This window comes from Mytilus trossulus, chromosome 4, assembly GCF_036588685.1.
Source record: "Mytilus trossulus isolate FHL-02 chromosome 4, PNRI_Mtr1.1.1.hap1, whole genome shotgun sequence".
Taxonomy (NCBI): domain Eukaryota; kingdom Metazoa; phylum Mollusca; class Bivalvia; order Mytilida; family Mytilidae; genus Mytilus; species Mytilus trossulus.
In genome coordinates, this window is record NC_086376.1 from 88362882 (window position 1) to 88382648 (window position 19767).

Sequence of the window (19767 nt, forward strand, 5' to 3'; positions counted from 1 at the left end):
ACCCATCGGATAACTTTGTCTTATTGGTGAATGAACGTTTTATAGGGCCCATAACCATCGAAAAGTGAATGAACGTTATATAGGGTACATACTCATCGAATAAATTCTGTCTCATTAGTGTATAAACGTTATATAGGGTCCATACCCATCGAATAACTCTGTCTCATTAATGCATGAACGTTATATAGGGTTCATACCCATCGAAAAACTCTGTCTCTTTAGTGTATCAACGTTATATAGGGGTCATACCCATCGAATAACTCTGTCTCATCAATGTATGAACGTTATATAGGTTCATACCAATCGAATAACTCTGTCTCATTAGTGTATGAACGTTATATAGGGTTAATACCCATCGAATAACTCTGTCTCATTAGTGTATGAACGTTATATAGGGTCCATACCCATCGAAAAACTCTGTATCAATAGTGTATGAACGTTATATAGGGTTCATTCCCATCGAAAAACTCTGTATCAATAGTGTATGAACGTTATATAGGGTTCATACCCATCGAAAAACTCTGTATCAATAGTGTATGAACGTTATATAGGGTTCATTCCCATCGAAAAACTCTGTCTCATTAGTGTGTGCACGTTATATAGGGTTCATACCCATCGAATAACTCTGTCTCGTCAGTGTATGAACATGATATAGGGTCCATACCCATCGAAACACTTTGTATCATTAGTGTATGAACGTTTTATAGGGTTCATACCCATCGAAAAACTCTGTCTCATCAGTGTGTGCACGTTATATAGGGTTCATACCCATCGAATACCTCTGTCTCATCAGTGTATGAACGTTATACTAGTATAGGGTTCATACCCATCGAAAAACTCTGTCTTATTAGTGTATGAACGTTATATCGGGTCAATACCCATCGAAAAACTCTGTCTTATTAGTGTATAAACGTTATATAGGGTCCATACCCATGGAAAAACTTTCTATCATTAGTGTATGAACGTTTTATAGCCGGGTCCATTTCCATCGACAAAATCTGTCATATCAGTGTATGAACATTATATATGGTTCATACCCATCGAAAAACTCTGTCTCATCAGTGATTGAACATTATATAGGGGTCATACCCATTGCAAAACTTTGTATCATTAGTGTATGAACTTTATATAGGGTTCATACCCATCGAAAAACTCTTTCTCTATAGTGTGTGCACGTTATATAGGGTTCATACCCATCGAATAACTCTGTTTCATTAGTGTATGAACGTTATATAGGGTTCATACCCATCGAAAAACTCTGTCTCATTAGTGTGTGCACGTTATATAGGGTCAATACCCATCGAATAACTCTGTCTCATCAGTGTATGAACGTTATATAGGGTCCATACCTATCGACAAAATCTGTCTAATTAGTGTACAAACGTTATGCAGGGTCCATACCCATCGAAAACCTTTGTATCATTAGTGTATGAACGTTTTATAGGGTCCATATCCATCGACAAAATCTGTCATATCAGTGTATGAACATTATATATGGTTCATATCCATCGAAAAAACTCTGTCTCACCAGTGTTTGAATGTTATATAGGGTCCATACCCATCGAAAAACTTTGTATCATTAGTATATGAACGTTATATAGGGTTCATACCCATCGACAACATCTGTCTCATTAGTGTGTGCACGTTATATAGGGTCAATACCCATCGAATAACTCTGTCTCATCAGTGTATGAACGTTATATCGGGTCAATACCCATCGAAAAACTCTGTCTTATAAGTGTATAAACGTTATATAGGGTCCATACCTATCGAAAAACTTTGTATCATTAGTGTATGAACGTTTTATAGGGTTCATACCCATCGATAAAATCTGTCTCATCAGTGTATGACCGTTATATAGGGTTCATACCCATCAAATAACTCTGTCTCATCAGTGATTGAACATTATATAGGGGTCATACCCATCGCAAAACTCTGTCTCACCAGTGTATGAACGTTATATAGGGTCCATACCCATCGAAAAACTTTGTATCATTAGTGTATGAACGTTTAATAAGGTTCATACCCATCGACAAAATCTGTCTCATCAGTGATTGAACATTATATAGGGTTCATACCCATCGAAAAACTCTGTCTCACCAGTGTATGAACGTTAAATAGGGTCCATACCCATCGAAAAACTTTGTATCATTAGTGTATGAACGTTTTATAGGGTTCATACCCATCGACAAAATCTGTCTCATCAGTGTATGACCGTTATATAGGGGTCATACCCATCGCAAAATTTTGTATCATTAGTGTATGAACTTTATATAGGGTTCATACCCATCGAAAAACTCTGTCTCACCAGTGTATGAACGTTAAATAGGGTCCATACCCATCGAAAAACTTTGTATCATTAGTGTATGAACGTTTTATAGGGTTCATACCCATCAAATAACTCTGTCTCATCAGTGATTGAACATTATATAGGGGTCATACCCATCGCAAAATTTTGTATCATTAGTGTATGAACTTTATATAGGGTTCATACCAATCGAAAAACTCTTTCTCTATAGTGTGTGCACGTTATATAGGGTTCATACCCAACGCATAACTTTGTTTCATTAGTGTATGAACGTTAAATAGGGATCATACCCATCGAAAAACTCTGTCTCATTAGTGTATGCACGTTATATAGGGTCGATACCCATCGAATAACTCTGTCTCATCAGTGTATGAACGTTATATAGCGGTCATACCCATCGAAAAACTCTGTCTTATTAGTGTATGAACGTTATATAGGGTTCATACCCATCGAATAACTCTGTCTCATTAGTGTATGAACGTTATATAGGGTCCATACCCATCGAAAAACTTTGTATCATTAGTGTATGAACTTTATATAGGGTTCATACCCATCGAATAACTCTGTCTCATCAGTGTATGAACGTTATATAGGGTCCATACCTATCATGTGTGAACGTTGTTATAGTGTTTATGTATTTTGTATAACTGTGTCTCATTGGTTTTTTTTATCGTTGTAGGGTCTACATATCCATCTTATAACCCTGTCTCATGTTTGTTTTACGTCCAGTGACAAATATTTCATTCATGTTCAGGACGAGATCATATTATCGATTAATACAATAGTTAGGTTATTCAACCGCTAGTCTCTGTCCGTTCAATAAACGATTTAAATCCAGTGGCAAATATTCCAATCATGCATATAAACTGTGTTTAAGAACCATTATGTATACATCTATGAACCACAGGCAATACTTACAGAATGTATATGAGAACCACAGAGTAAACTTACAGACTGTATCTAAGAACCACAGACAATACTTACAGACTATATCTAAGAACCACAGACAATACATACAGACTGTACCTAATAACCATAGACTATACATACAGACTGTATCTAAGAACCACAGACAATACTTACAGACTACATATAAGAACCACAGACAATACATTCAGACTGTACCCAAGAACCATAGACTATACTTACAGACTGTATCTAAGAACCACAGACAATACATACAGACTGTACCTAAGAACCACAGACAATGCTTACAGACTGTATCTAAGGACCACATACAATACTTACAGACTACATCTAAGAACCACATACAATACATACAGAGGGTACCTTTGAACCACAGACAATGCTTACAGACTATATCTCAGAACCATGCACAGTACTTACAGACTATATCTAAGAACCATACTATACTTACAGACTGTACCTAAGAACCACATACAATACTTACAGACTACATCTAAGAACCACATACAATACATACAGAGGGTACCTTAGAACCACAGACAAGGCTTACAGACTATATCTCAGAACCATGCACAGTACTTACAGACTATATCTAAGAACCAGACTATACTTACAGACTGTATCTCAGAACCATAGACTTACAGACTGTACATAAGAACCACAGACAATACTTACAGACTACATCCAAGAACCACATACAATGCTTAGACTATATCTAAGAACCATGAACTATACTTACAGACTGTATCTTAGAACCACAGACTATACTTACAGACTGTACCTAAGAACCACAGAAAATGCTTACAGACTGTATATAAGAACCATAGACTATACTTACAGACTGTATCTAAGTACCACAGACAATACATACAGACTGTACCTAAGAACCACAGACAATGCTTACAGACTGTATCTAAGGACCACATACAATACTTACAGACTACATCTAAGAACCACATACAATACATACAGAGGGTACCTTAGAACCAAAGACAATGCTTACAGACTATATCTCAGAACCATGCACAGTACTTACAGACTATATCTAAGAACCAGACTATACTTACAGACTGTACCTAAGAACCACATACAATACTTACAGACTACATCTAAAAACCACATACAATACATACAGAGGGTACCTTAGAACCACAGACAATGCTTACAGACTATATCTCAGAACCATGCACAGTACTTACAGACTATATCTAAGAACCAGACTATACTTACAGACTGTATCTCAGAACCATAGACTTACAGACTGTACATAAGAACCACAGACAATACTTACAGACTACATCCAAGAACCACAGACAATGCTTAGACTATATCTAAGAACCATGGACTATACTTACAGACTGTATCTTAGAACCACAGACTATACTTACAGACTGTACCTAAGAACCACAGACAATGCTTACAGACTGTATCTAAGAACCATAGACTATACTTACAGACTGTATCTAAGAAACCACAGACAATACATACAGACTGTACCTTAGAACCACAGACAATGCTTACAGACTGTATCTAAGGACCACATACAATACTTACAGACTACATCTAAGAACCACATACAATACATACAGAGGGTACCTTAGAACCACAGACAATGCTTACAGACTATATCTCAGAACCATGCACAGTACTTACAGACTATATCTAAGAACCAGACTATACTTACAGACTGTACCTAAGAACCACATACAATACTTATAGACTACAACTTAGAACCACATACAATACATACAGAGGGTACCTTAGAACCACAGACAATGCTTACAGACTATATCTCAGAACCATGCACAGTACTTACAGACTAAATCTAAGAACCAGACTATACTTACAGACTGTATCTCAGAACCATAGACTTACAGACTGTACATAAGAACCACAGACAATACTTATAGACTACATCCAAGAACCACAGACAATGCTTAGACTATATCTAAGAACCATGGACTGTACTTACAGACTGTATCTTAGAACCACAGACTATACTTACAGACTGTACCTAAGAACCACAGACAATGCTTACAGACTGTAGCTAAGAACCATAGACTATACTTACAGACTGTACCTAAGGACCACATACAATACTTACAGACTACATCTAAGAACCACATACAATACATACAGAGGGTACCTTAGAACCACAGACAATGCTTACAGACTATACCTAAGAACCACAGACAATGCTTACAGACTATATATCAGAACCAAAGTCTTTACTTACAGACTGTATCTAAGAACAATACACAGTACTTACAGACTACATCTAAGAACCACAGACAATAAAAACAGACTATTTAAGAACCACAGATAATATGTACAGACTGTATATAAGAACCATAGACTATACGTACAGACTGTACCTAAAAACCACAGAAAATACTTACAGATTACATCAAAGAACCACAGACAATACTTACAGACTATATATAAGAACTGCAGACAGTACCTACAGACTGTTTCTAGAAATCTCATTTGCCTTATATATTTTAACATCTAAAGTTAACTAATTGTCTTATGTACATGCCTTAAATATTTCATTATCTATATTTTACTAATGGTCTATGTACATTTGTCTTACATTGTCCATCTTTAACTAACCATTGATTTTATGAGTTTTATAGATTAAGGTTTCACTGCAAGTATCACAGACAATTCACATTTCAGATAAATTCTGACCGACATTCATGAATCATGAAAATTAGACCAAGGTTAGATGAAACTTGCCAGACTGATACATGTATGTACCCCTTTCAATCATTACATATACAACATATAGTTGACCTACTACTTCCAGTATTTTAGAAATGGAACTAATCACACAACTTTCAACATAAAATGAGGTAAAGGTCAGAAAAAAACCTGTATAACTGAAATGTATACATAGCAAGGAATCAATATACCAAATATAGTTATCCATCCTATTATTCATAGTATATACTAAATTTAAATGACAAACATATAAGCAGATGCTGAACCATTAAAATGAGGTTGAGGACATGGACATGGACATGGACATTTAACAGAGAAAAAAATCTTAAAATATGGTATCTGCAGCATCCAAGTCTTCTAACTTTTGAGATATAAAATTTATATTTCAGAAAAATTATCCTGTAACATGAAAAATTTATGGTCATTTATCATAATTTAAAACCATTACATATTGCTTGGAATGTATCTAATAACCACAGAAACAGCCTACACACTGTATGTTTGAATATTGGAAAATACATTCAGACAAGATCTTTGAAAAAGACATAACATACTGACGATATCTAAGAATCACAGACAATTCATACATGTATACATGTAGATCATTTCTAAGAAACCCATATAATTCACACAGATTGTATCCTGATCTAGTTTTACTTGGTGGGAATAGTAAAGTTATCATTTAATAATAAAATCATTTCACATATGCTAAGTCTAATTCAGGCATTTTATTACACTCAATTGAGTCAATTCTTTGTGTAAACAGGAAATGTGACTTTGATTATGACAGTATAATCCTGTTGAAGCAATTGTCTCTCTCGTTTTCTTTCTTTTCCTCCATTATTTTCTTTAAGATGCAAATTATATTTAAAAGCCATATCAATTATTGGAACAGGTTTCCTTTTTGAAGAAGACGTTTCTAAGTTGAAAAACTTGTGGCTAATCCATTTGTAATATTTGAACAATAAAATACTAGCTTTTCTTTTAATATACATATTGGATAAAATCAAATCAATCAAAACAAGTTTAATTATTTTTTTTTTTTTATTATCATAAAACTTTCAATTTTTCCTATTTGCATACAGTTAATATATTTTTCATGCATAACATTAAAGTATATAACAAAATAGACAAACATGTAACCAATTAAATCATATATAAAAAGAGGTCACAATGTGGTTTGGAGAGATATTTTTTTTATAGAAAGTCTAATTCAATCGACATTTTTAGAAACATTCTATTCTATTATAGAGCAAACAAATTTATTATCAATTGATAAATTGTGACTTTTGGACTTTCTGTCTTGTAATTCTTTTGACTTATTTCTGTTTTTCAACACATAATGTCAACAATCAATGAGCATAACATGTGAATAGTCAATTCCAGTTTAAATATTCATTATATTTGAAGTAAAATTATTTGTTAACTTATCATAATCATTATGTCTGTCTTTCTGTATTCCCAACATTTAACACTTGCATTGTTAGGTATAATAAAACAGATGATAAAGCATCCTCTATGCAATGAAGAAAGTTCCCAATGAAAACTGAGATTTAGACCATACCTGAATTTTACCAGAAGAATCACTGGAGTGATACTTTCCAAAGTAGTTTTGTATGGAGTCTTCATACATATTTTTTTCTTTTGAAATTCATATTTAATGTTTGCCAAGATTATTTAATCTTTATCTAGAGAGGCATCCATTGTTGACAGGCCTTATGGAAAATATATTTTACAAAACTAAATATAATTGGAGGGGGGGGAGAATAATACTACACATATCAAAGAATCAAGAAGTAAAATACACAGTTCATAACTACAAGGTATTCAAGTATGACATCTTAATATTATAAAATACAAAACCCAAAGAAAGTAACCTTACTAAAAACTTAAAATAGTTGTCAATGCTACTCAAGTAGGAAAAGGTATAAAAAAAACGTCTCAAACGTATTTAAAAATGAGTAAAACGTAATTACAAAACAGATATATCAGAAAAATACAATTCCTGAATTTAACATTAGTCTATCATAGTGATAAAATATAAAACAAAAACTCAAAACTAAGTGCAATAATAGTCTTCTCTGTTCTTTAAAATTGTTGACACTTATATGGCAAGCTCTAAGAAGTCTTCATAAACCTAAAATAAAATTACTTTCATGTAAAATTCACAAAATCTGGTTTAATTTTTGAAATAAACATTTTGAAAGAAAAAAAAAGTTTGAACTATTTATATTACATTTCCACAAGATGACTGGCTTTCCCAGTGATATATCAAACTCAAGTTGGTATGGTGTCTTTTTCTAATCTTCTGGTTTGGACATGTCGCAAAAAATACCCTTTTTTTGGTTTAAAAATATTTTACCAAATATAATTTATTAAACGACTGGAAAATCTTTGGCTTGCAAGGTAGATCCAACTATCAAAACATTTAAGTGTAATCAAGCATATTTAAATTTAATTAAAAAAATACCCTTTTATAATAAAGGGCAGATAATTACATTGATTTGATAGGACAATTTGTGTTTAGTTCTAATGGACAGACAGACTGACAGGGTGAGATCTATATTCACCTCAAAAACTCAATAAGTTGGATACGGACACGATTATATCAAGGCAAGAGGTTTAAAACAATAATCTTCAATAAATTTAGTATACAGTACAATGTAACAATTATATCAGAATTATTTATTTTTGATTTTGTATCTGGAAAGTTAAAACTATACCAGTAAAGTCTCTTCTCGTTTTGAAATTTAATGGAAACCAAACTAAAAAATACTGTGAGAAGGCAGTTAAGGTAGATTTTTTGTTCATGTCCATTTTGAATTGATCAAATGTTTTATTAATCCCAGGGAAACTGTTTGGAGCAGCATATCCAGTCTGCCTTACTTCACCAGAGTACTAAGCAGATTTTCCATTGGTCAATAAAACATTAAATCTCCATGAAAATATGTAAAAAAAAAAAGTAAAAATACAAAAATACTGAACTCTAAGGAAAATTCAAAAAGGAAAATCAAAAATCAAAAGGCAAAATCAAAAGTCCAAACACATCAAACGAATGGATAACAACTGTCATATTCCTGACTTGGTACAGGCATTTTCTAATGTAGAAAATGGTGGATTGAACCTGGTTTTATAGCTAGCTTAACTTCTCACTTGTATGACAGTCACAAGATGAATTGAAACATTTTCCAATATGCCTTAATAAAATGGATTTTAATGAAGTTGTTATATGCATGTCTCATATTGAAAGTTTTTTTTTCAGATCAAATAATCCTAGATAAATTTCAGTTTTAAAAAATATTTTTTTGGGGTGATTGATACCATTGTAGGTCCTGGATTTCTTTCAATATCACCATACAGCAACTGATCCCTTTAATCTTCACTGTTGTTAGGGTAGATGTTCTTTTGGTTAAAATACTACTCACAACTTCATTACACTCTGAAACAATATACACATAGATATATATTTATATCAATAGATAAAGAAAAGAGATAAAGAGTTTTAAGTTGCAATCTTTAACTTGATTGACTTTCTCAGATCTTTTTTTTTTTTAAAACTTAAGTTTGCTTTAACAAGTTAAAAGTACATAAAGAGTGGATGATGAACTGCAATAATTTATATAATATAACATGCACTTCAATCACCATGTTTGAGATTTTTTTTATAGGTCCGGTAAGGGCCGATTTTGGCCTCAAATTTCAGGTTCATCTGACGAAAGATTTTTACCACTTTTTAAAAACTATTTCATTTGAATTAATAGTTTTTGTGAAAGATTTCAACTGATTTAGTCATTAAAAACGTTCCAATTCAAGCTCAAATATGAAAAATCTACCAAATATGCTGAAAAATGTAACCTTTTCAGATGTTTTTTGTCAAAAATGAAAGTGGCCGCATCCGTGTTCATCCTCAACCTTTATATATGTTTTGTATTATCATAAAATACAACTTACATTTTTATATAAAGGATGAACACGAATGCGGCCACTTTCGCTTTACATGAAAACCGTCTAAAATTTGACTAAAATGCTAGAATTGTTAAGATTTCAGTGGTGCTAGTACCTGATGTATGTGCATTGTATTGTCAAGAACAGCCAGTATTTATGTTGCAGATGCATTCTACTGTCCAATAAATAACTGAAAGTTTACATTTCAACAATTTTGTAAAACTGCTATAGTTTGGGGCCAAAAAGGGGTCTTAAACTATCAACAAATTTTGTTTGTGCAAATGTGAATAATTCCTCAAACTGAATTTAAAATATAAGTCTGTTGTCAGATTGAAAATGATGACATTTTGTTTTAAAAAAATATTGTTATTTACCAGGGCTTCCAAAAAATATTTGAGCCAGCCGGACATTTTGTGTCTTATACCATGTATACAGATCTCTTAAGACTATGTAACAAAAGACAACCATGGTAATCAGTTGGCCATCATATAACCAATGATTGACAATTAAAAAAAAAACAGATATCAAACTTTACTTTGAAATAAATTCAATGTTCTGGCGTAAAGTGCTAAACTGACAGTTCATCATTTGAAGTGAGCAACATCAGTGTACTGAATTCTGCCTTAGACTCTTTATTTGTGCAAAATAACATTATCAAAAACTATATTTTCATTTTGAAAAACATATTTTGGTAATACATGTACCAGATGTTGACTTGACAATGATAAAACATGGACCAGATATGGATACGTAAAATCCATGTGCATTTATAAAGCACGATTGAGTAAAAGTAGCTCTTTCCACATTATTTCATCATCAAAATACTAGAAATGAAAGTTAGATAAACGTATCAATGATAATTTTAATAGCATTTTTGATGAGCATTGATAGATTATTAAATTTCCCACCTGCACACATACTGACAAGATCAAACGTTGTTTTAATGACCTTTTAATTTTTTTTATCAAATCATATTTATAAAACATTTACTAACATATTTCTAATAACTTTAATCTTTTTGAAAAAAGAAATTAGATGTAAACAGCTGACATGTAGGAACTTCCAAATGTTTTGGTGAATTGTATTAATATGACCGTCTCTTAAGAAAGCTGAAAAGTAGATGAAGGTATCATGCTTATCCCAGACATACAATGTCTGGACAAATTTCATGTGTAAGGAATATATGACCGTTTTAGAAGCCGTTATTTATTGTTTCCAATTAAAAAAAAATGTTAACTTGTTATTATACACTACCAAATGCTCTATGTGTATCAATCTCGTCACAGAAACTTCTCTCTTCCTCAACAGCAATTTCTTTATTCCGTATCTAATAAAAAGAAAATCGTATTGAATTAACCACCCACTCTACATAATTTTTTTATATGATGTATTGAAAACAAATGAATTAAATGCTTGTTGAAAACTGTATGTATTTTTGTTCCACAGTTCAAATTCACGTTAGGCAAATAAAGATCCAAATTTTCATTCTTTTGATCAAAATGTTTTTGTAATTTTCTTAAACTGCAAATATAGGCAAGTACATTGGGTGCAACAAACTACCTGTGGGATAGTTTTAATCCGTAAATGGAAGGTCATGGACTTAGAACCAACCTAAATTTGAACCCCTGTATTCTAGTGTATATCAATTTTCCTTAAGTTCAAATTTAAATAACACCATTCAGCAGAATTAAATCCATATTAATCAAAGATGTTCACTAGTCAAGTTTTTAAATTTTGTCAGATTTTGTAATTCCTCTATAGTTCTATCCAATTGAAGACAAAAATGCAACATTCATTTTTCTTTTCAGAATCTTTAACATTCTGGAAAGAAGTCATTTGTACAAATTTTGAATTCTTGTAATTTTAGCTTCCTAGCATTTTGTAATTATTATAGTGTTTGGAAAGTAAGACTTGTCAATGATTAAGATATCGAAATTCAAGAGATAATTTTCCCCACAAATTTTCAATAGCCTATATCTCATGATATATCTCAAACAAACAAAAAAAGCACAAACAAGACAGTAATTAATTGTTTTTTGCTCTTTTGTTCTTTATTAATCACATATCAATATTTACCAGTTTGATGAAAAGCTTGATATTTTGAAAAGGAGATGAAAACATCCTTTAAGTAATTTACCATATTTTCAAATGGTGTGATGAATTCTGAATGTGTATATATATAACTAACCCGAAATGTAGAATATCTGACTGTCTGAATGTTGCCTACAAAAAAAAATGAAGACATAAGCATATAAATTCTTATTTATTTTTTGCTCATAAGAATAAAAAATGCACATTGAAGACCTATTGGTGGCCTTGGGCTGTTTTCTTCTCTTTGGTTGGGTTGTTGTCTCGTTGACACATTACCCCTTTCCATTCTTTATTGTAAGTTGATCATTCAATAAATGTGATAAGCCTTAGAAAATTAAATCTATTTTTTCATGTTTGTAGCTAGCTGTTGTCTGTTTCTCACATTAAGAAATATGTCTTGCATTACACTGCATATATAGTTAAATAAATGCATTCAAGATACATTGTAATGGAGTCTAAATATATTCTTTATGTGATTTTGGAAGCAACACTATTAATGGATGGAAATGCAGAGATCTGATATTTATGCAGTTCAATATATATATATTCATATATATCAGCCATATACAACAATACCTGATAAATACTATGTAAACCTTTGTTTGTTAGGATGACAGCCACATCCTCAGTGAACTCAAACACTAGATCACTCATCTATACCCTGTTTCTAAAAAATAAATAATGCAATGTATCAAATATGAGATGAAGGTACTAAAACATTCAACAGTTTTAAACTAAAAGATAAGGAATTACAGTAGTTGTACAATTATTAAGTAATTTTGTTGGTAGTTATTTTTTTACGGCTCATGTGTAAGTGAGTCTTCTTCAAAATTATATCAATGTATTATCATGTGATGTAAAATATATATGTTGTGTCCAAAAGTAATTTATGAACAGGAGTTTCTTCTCCACGGCGATCACTGCTTTATTATATAGAGAGTCTCCATCGGCGAGAAAATTACTGTCCTATCCCCAAGTACTCTTATTAAATTAAAGTCTTAGATGACTAACAAGTTTGTCTGACGACTGAAACCATATCCGTACGCCTTTATTTTTCGTTTTTCTCCTAAATAACCCAAACTGAATGAAAAAGAATAGATGACAAATGCCACTATGCATAATACCTATAGAACACAGAGGCATGAGGATTAATTTATTGTGGAAGGAAGAGAAGCTACACATAGAATGAGGTCTTCTCGTTTAATAGTATAGACTATAGATGCCAACTCAAACCTTTTTGTATTTTTTTCTGGAGAAGCCCTTTGTAAATTTTATTACAAATAAAATAATTCATAATGGAGCGAAAGAAAAGATAAACACATAAAGAGTAATGCATCAATGACCAACCCTGATATTTATAAGTTAAGAATTAAGAATAAAGTTTGAATTTTCGCGGATTAGTTATTTAACATTCAATATTTAGGAATCAAAATACAGCATTTCTTTTTTCATCAAAGATTATATAAGCACTTTATTTTCGAAAATGTATAGACGTTCAAACATTTGCCATGCATGAAGCTGGTGTAAAACGAATTTATGGTATAATATCATTTGTAGTCATACTATTCAAAATAATATGAAAACTGTTTTTTCTTTCTTTTTTCTACCAATCTCATCTGAAGGCACTCTGTCAATGTGAATTTGTTCCACCTAACAGAAGTTCCAGTTGAAACTTTATTATAAACAATGTCATAATACCTGTACCTGTTGGAACAAATATTTGATACTATTTATTCCGTTAGGAACACCTACTGTAATATAGGGTTATTGCATGAATATTGGGGAATATTGTCCCGAGTAGAATTTTATATTGCACAAGCTTGTGAGTGCAATATATGATCTACGAGGGACAATATTCCCCAATATTCATGCAATAACCTTTTTATTGTATAGCAATATAATATTTGAAAGTAAATATTGGTTTGAACTGAGTTTTTGTCTTTGATGACGTCATGAATTTTGAAGATTTATTGCACTAGTGCAATAATGGAATTTATTGCACGCTAACTTTTGGTTACTTTCTGTGGGAAATATTATATTGCTATACAATAATAGTTCTTCTTGTGGAAATAATATTCCAGAATAGTTTTACCATTGGGAACTTATATTCTGTAACAACACTCCTCTTTTTGGCAGGGGCTCCCATTGATTTCTTCATTTCTATACACTGTAAACAAAATTCCAATAAAATGAATTTTATTAACCAATAACAAAAATATGATATATTTTATTTTTAAGATATAATTATTCATTCATGTGATATGTGGGGAAAACTATTTTTATATTTTTTGGGTGTATCTCTTTAACATTTTTGAAGGATGATTGCTTATAGAATTGTATACAGTATTGTTGATTCGATCATCTTTATGTTGTTCATCTGAGTCTGAGTGTCATGTAATAAAAATGTAATCTCTACACAAAGTATGTTTATTTTCCATAGAAACAGATAGCCTTTTGAAATACTGAGGATGGCTTGTAATTTAATTATCATCATGATCATTAAATTCATAGACAACACTGTGAGTGTCATTTTAAACTTAAAGAGAGATAGTAACTAAAACTATAGCACTTATATGTAAAAGACCTCTTCTGCTGCAAATTTCATTAAGAGTGGTCTTTTTGGGGCAGCTGTAGAGGCAATATTTGTTCTGGCAATTTGCAAGTTTATTTTATTTGTCTACATGATTAATTTTCTTATGCTTGATTTGTTCAGAACAGTATACTCTACAGTGTATCCCGTTTTATTTTAGAAAAATGAACAATGTCACTCTCATGAAAGAATTTTATGTGTGCATGACTTTCCAACATACATGTATATGGCCTCTTATAAATAATTATCACATAACTTTTTCAAATTCTGCAATCAAAATACCGGGACCCTTCCTGATGCAATGTATAACTAAGTTTGGGTACATCTATGCTTTGTTTATTAAATGTAAAGTAAATGTAAAAATTTTGATTACAAAATCAGACGCCACAACCATTTTAAGATTCACTCACTGTATATATATTATATATATATGACTGTATATATAATTCTTAAGAAATTAGAGAAAAATGTTATTTTTGTTACTTGCAATTGGTCTTTCATATCTTGCCTTTCATAACTTGACTATCCTAACTCGCCTATACACCTCGCTGATAAGGACCCTATGTTTTACTGTGTAATGTCATCAATTTCAGCAGATCTAAGGGGTTGCACTTGCAAAAATTACAGATGGATGATATAGGGATTTCTATGTATCTCCCAAAACTTTGTTTGTAGGGACTAGGGGATATAAAAAAAAGTCACATTCAACTGGAATATATTCCATTCATTCTTATAATAATAGACATCATTTTCATACCTTTATATCAAAGGTGGTCTCAGTTTGGTCTCCTGTTACATGCATAGCAAGTCTCACCACTTCAGCATAGGTCATCTTTGATTAAGTTTTAGCCCCAGGTATGCACAGTATTCTAACAGGGTCTTCCATCATTAACATTGGTACAACTTGCTTCAGGTTGGAATATCCTCAAATTAAAATGCTTTTCAACCTTTTCTGAAGTTTGTAAATCATATATATAAATAAATATAATCCTTAAAAAAAAGTTTTTTAGATCCACCATAGATTTGGATATTTTTCCATTTTATAATAATGGAGCATAAATAATTGTAACTCAAGACCAGAAACAGTGAAAAAAGTCAAATTTGAACTTAATCTGTGTTTTGTTGTAATAAGCAGTGTATAAGTTTTATAACATTTGTTGAGACAAATTAAAGTTAGAGACTAGAAAAGAGGTTTAGCAATTGGTGCGAGGACACAGTTATTGTTCTTTGATGTTCGTTGTCCACATATATATATTCCCTAGTGTGAACAGTGTATTACTTGCCAATTTTTTTCATACCCTTTTCTAATTTATTTCTTGACATTTTATGCATGAAATATCAAGTAAGGGGATGAAATTACATGATAAAAAATTTGGGTGCTGAATTTTTATGTTAAGTAGTGATTTGGTCCAGTGGAAAAGGGAAAAAATTAGTATGTCTGAAGCTGTCAAACTGAATTTTAGACACCCTTAACACAGAATTGTCAATATTTTGAGTTAGAGAGCTGGTATAAGTTTCTTTAATTTTGCTTTATTTGTCCCAATAGTAGTACACTACACTGTAAAATCTTTTTGAGATTGAACAAGTGCGATTTTTTCTAATTTGAATGTACAATGTATTGTCTAAAAGAAAATGCACTACGAAATAACTCTTCTCTGGCCCAAGAGATGAAATCAGTAAATGTAGATTCTGTACTTTGGCAACTTCCCTGAATGGTTTACTGGTCTCAATAAAAGTAAAGGATTTAAATCTGTGTTTGATAGAAATTCTGTCATTTTACGGCTAAATAAGCAGTTTAAAGCAGTTTCCATGTTTATGGGTTACAGGCATGCTGACTTTTTATTTGAAGGCTTTTTATGTTTTGATATTTGTGTTTCTGTGCTCAATTCAAATTCTATTACCCATAAGATGAACTCCGAATCTAGAGAAAAGTAGATTATCACAGAAAAATGTGCAAAATATGTTTTATTCATGGCCCTGGTTAAACGGCCTGTTTCATGTACATTGTATGTGAAATGTGAAGAGCTTTGTACATAAAATCTGTAGTCCATCATAAATATTTCACTAAATCTATAAAAAAGCAGTATTCTTTAGAATAGTTAGTGGTTCAAATATATATGCCAATTTAGACTAAAACTGCATGCAAGTTTTCCTTGAAAAGTGAAAAAAAACTGCATTAGACCATGCTGTCTGCAAAAAAAGTTGAATGCAAGAGTATTTGTGCAATTAGACTTCTTGTATCATAACATCCTAGCATAGAAATGAACAAAACAAAAAATAACAAATTTCAATTTCTCATAGCTTCTGTATGAATTTTTATATGTATTAAAATATGTGCTACCGCCTAAATCGACTCTAAATAATCTTTAATCTTACATTTTATACTCATAATCATGTGGAATGCTTTTTGTAACTTTTCTTTACATTTAACATGTTTAAAGTACATTTAATACATATGGAAGAATAATTTATGGTAAAAAAACTTCAAAAACTTGAAATTGGGTGAAAAAATTGCATGTTTATGTGACAACAGTAAAAGTTAGAGACCACTTTTACCAGCAGGCAGCTGCAGTGGTCTGGGAACAATGTATTTTAATAGGAAATGAATCTGATAGACTCTTCAGTATAATGTTGACAAAATCTTGGACTCCACGGTCCACGAGACTTCCAAGACTTGGAGATTAATGGATTTTGGTGGCGTATTCTTATAGAAAAAAATGTTGGAACTGCTGAGGCTATACATTGACCACATAGTTCTAAAGTTTTATCATAAAATTAATTAGATATATTTTGTCATATAAAATGTCCAAAATAAGTGTGATTTATAAAAAGTTCTATAATGTTTTTGAATTTGGACTGCAATCAGCGCCGTTTTTTAATTACCCTGTTTGCATTCTGTGATAAAATGAATGTGATAATAACAAATTTAAAGTGACATACTATAAGTTTGATACGCTGGCATTACTAGTTTGAAAGACATTTTATTGATATTATCGGAAATAATTAAGATAATACATGTAATAGTGAATATGTTTTTTAACACATGTTTGGTACCGTATTGTATCTTTATTACCTATGTATGGAACGACAATAAAATCACTGATTATCAGCTACAATTAGTTAGTGTCTAGTCCCGCCAATATATATGTATTTTTATGGGATGCATAAAAAAGTAATATTTATATTCATTTATTCATTCTGTCTTTGGATTCAGGTTCCAGATATTTTTTTAAATTCTATCCATTTATATGAGAGGGGGTAGAAGGGGTCCTGATCCTGAAATCCCGGGCTAAAATATACCTCATCCCGAGATCCCGGGCTTAAAAACACGAAATCCTGAGGTCCCGAAATTCGAAAAAGGAATTCCCCGATCCTGAAAGGGTCAATCCCCAAATCCTGAGGTTAAAAACACCCGATCCCGGAGTCCTGATAAAGGTCCTATCCCCCCTCTTATACATATGGTTTGATTGGTGATTAATTCAGTGGTAAAAAAAATCACACCAGACACATTATCTAATTCATGAATAGACTAAAAAAATACAAAATTGTGGCAAAATATTTTTTATAGACCAGATCACGGCACTTGTTTCTATCCATGCGAAGACCCACTATCAAACGGTATATTTACGTAAATATATTTGACAGTGGGTCTTCCCATGGATAGAAACAAGTGCCTGTGGACCAGATACATAACCCAAGACGGAAATAGATTGCCACTAAATACTGACCTCTATAGAGAAACGATTCAGTTCTTAAACTTCTTCTGTAATGAAAAATCTAGTGCTCTAGCAGGTCCGTGGTGATTTTAGTTGACAAGCTCGAATTTAATCTATTAATTCTAGAACTGAATTTGCTTACTTTTTTATGTAACAATTTTTAAAAATATTGCAATCTTGCAATAGGTACTACATATCTGCATGTTTATATATTTTAACAGCGTATATTACCATTTCAAAAGAGAGAAAAAAAGAAACTTTTTTTCGTTTTTGTATTCATGTGTATACCTTTGCTACCTCAAACGTAGAGAGCTCAAATAAAAATATAAAATGGAGTCAAAAGCGGAATAATTCCGGAGTACACCTTTTCAATGAAAATCTCTATGTACACGTTGGCGTTTATGTACGTTGTTTTTTTACTTTTGCAAGCACATCATACACCGTTCAAGTTTATGTTCGCTTGATGTCTTCAATGAAATTGAAGGATACGGCGTTGCAAACAACACTGATGTAAAACCCGGAGTACATCGGGAAAACTTGTGTCGTTTACTGAACATTTCTAAAAATGATTTCATTACCCTCAATATAATTTCCAGCTGATTACTATGACCAATCTGAATGTCATCTGAATGTCATCTGGATATTTCTGTTTTGTTTCATCAGAGACATATATATGTCTCTGGTTTCATGGACTTATAAAAATAAATAAGATCTTTGAAAATAATTTTCTGTAACAAAGATGGCGAAGATAGCAATGATGTCAGGAGGATCAATAATGATCAGCGATTGGTTTATTTTTTTTAAATTTGTTATCAGTACTAAAAGATTTTTTTAGACCGTACTTGCTAGACTTCAAAGCACTATGGTATTATATGTTAACGTTAGCGATTGGTTGATCGCACTGTTAAGTTTTTGTTAACGATATTATCAGAAATTTGTTAGACCGCACGGTCTCACGGTCTTACTTTGTTAGTTATATAAGAAGACTAAAAAACCTAATATATTTCTTATATTAAAAGATAAAAAGTATAGGATGGGGTGGAAAATCAGCAGTGGCCAACCCCGAAAAGAAAGATAAAACATCAGAAATTATGGAAAATGATGTATACCTATCGGATTCAAATAGTACAATTCATTCTCAAATTCAAACCCCATCAATAGATTGGAATAAATATCGTACCAATAGTTATGGTTATTTAACAGAAAAGAAATCCTACCACCAACAGACTTCCCATCATTATGAAAGCTGGGATCAGTATACAACGAACAAGTATAATTATTTAGACACACCTTCAAAGAAAAGCCAGACCTTCCTGATAGACTTAACTAAAGATGAAAGCATTATCGACCTATGCACCAGTGACACCACCGTATGCTAATCATATACAGAACATTTTAATATCAATCTATTTATAACTAGAACACTTTAGTTTTCAAATCTATTTTTAATCATTCTATTTTTATTT

General features: G+C 31.8%; 1 long non-coding RNA gene across 6 annotated transcripts; it reads right to left on the reverse strand.

Annotated features, from left to right (window-relative positions):
- Positions 1-7131: 7131 nt before the first annotated feature.
- LOC134716242 (uncharacterized) lies at positions 7132-18961 on the reverse strand. 6 transcript variants are annotated; one of them, XR_010106850.1, is made up of 8 exons: positions 18880-18961; positions 15343-15537; positions 14088-14162; positions 12572-12662; positions 12093-12127; positions 11159-11231; positions 9281-9398; positions 7132-8096 (listed from the first exon to the last, which is right to left on the reverse strand). It is a non-coding gene; the product is annotated as an uncharacterized LOC134716242 (long non-coding RNA). The 6 variants fall into 6 exon arrangements; XR_010106849.1 differs by lacking the exon at positions 18880-18961 and adding an exon at positions 18590-18857; XR_010106847.1 differs by lacking the exon at positions 18880-18961 and adding an exon at positions 18533-18856.
- Positions 18962-19767: the final 806 nt, after the last annotated feature.